Source organism: Haliaeetus leucocephalus, unplaced genomic scaffold (genome assembly GCF_000737465.1).
Source record: "Haliaeetus leucocephalus isolate CR32 unplaced genomic scaffold, Haliaeetus_leucocephalus-4.0 Scaffold156, whole genome shotgun sequence".
NCBI lineage: Eukaryota > Metazoa > Chordata > Aves > Accipitriformes > Accipitridae > Haliaeetus > Haliaeetus leucocephalus.
The window spans coordinates 739069-739885 of NW_010972592.1; the positions used below are offsets into that span (position 1 = coordinate 739069).

At 33.3% G+C, this 817-nt stretch overlaps 1 protein-coding gene across 1 annotated transcript in view; it reads left to right on the plus strand.

Annotated features, from left to right (window-relative positions):
- Positions 1 to 817, plus strand: part of SPATA17 (spermatogenesis associated 17) — a 94639-nt gene that overhangs the window by 582 nt on the left and 93240 nt on the right. The window lies entirely within an intron of this gene.

The window sequence follows — 817 nt, forward strand, 5'->3', positions numbered from 1 at the left end:
CTTATCAGATAAAAATTAATCTTGTTGGTGCTTACCGAGGCAATTAATGTTGACAGAACACTTTGTCAGCAGAGCTAACTAATATCAACTAGTTAAGAAAACTAACAGTAACCTAATTGTTCTTTTATGGCAGGGGGGAAAAAAAAAAATAAAATATTTTGTAAAAATATTTCTAATAAAAATGGGATAGCAAAAAATCCATGAAAATTAAAATATAATTTTAAGTTCAAAGACTTGACAGTTATTGACATTTTGAAGCAAACAAACAAACAAGTAAATAAAAGCCAGAGGTGATCTCATAGCTGAGTTCTACCCCTCAGCATTGAAACTCATCATAGTAATGATTTCTTCCTGAACTCTCTGAAAAGTCTCTTCTAGATTCATACATTTCTTTAATCTTTTTTAGATTCATGGTTTTCCTTACATGACTTCTAGCTTTGTCACAAACACTATTCTCTTAATAGACAGAGTCACAGAAAGATGGCAAGCATGGACTATCTTTTGGAATTATTTTCTGAATTTCTGGTGAGGTCCTTTTACTTGTGCTTCTTTCCCACTTGTGCACATGCCTTTTGCTTGTACTATGTCATTTGACACAAAGCTCTGACAGCTAATAGTTCTTGAAGATCTCCTTGAAGTCATCAATTCTCCACTTACATCTATCTCGCATCTTCAGCTGCCTCACCAGTATCTCTTTCTAGATAACCTTTCTTCTCATGTAACTTAAAAACAAATTCATCTTTCCCTGTATCCTTCCTTTTTCATTAGTTCCTCTAGCATCTATATTAATCAATGCTGCAACCCTAGCATATTTTCT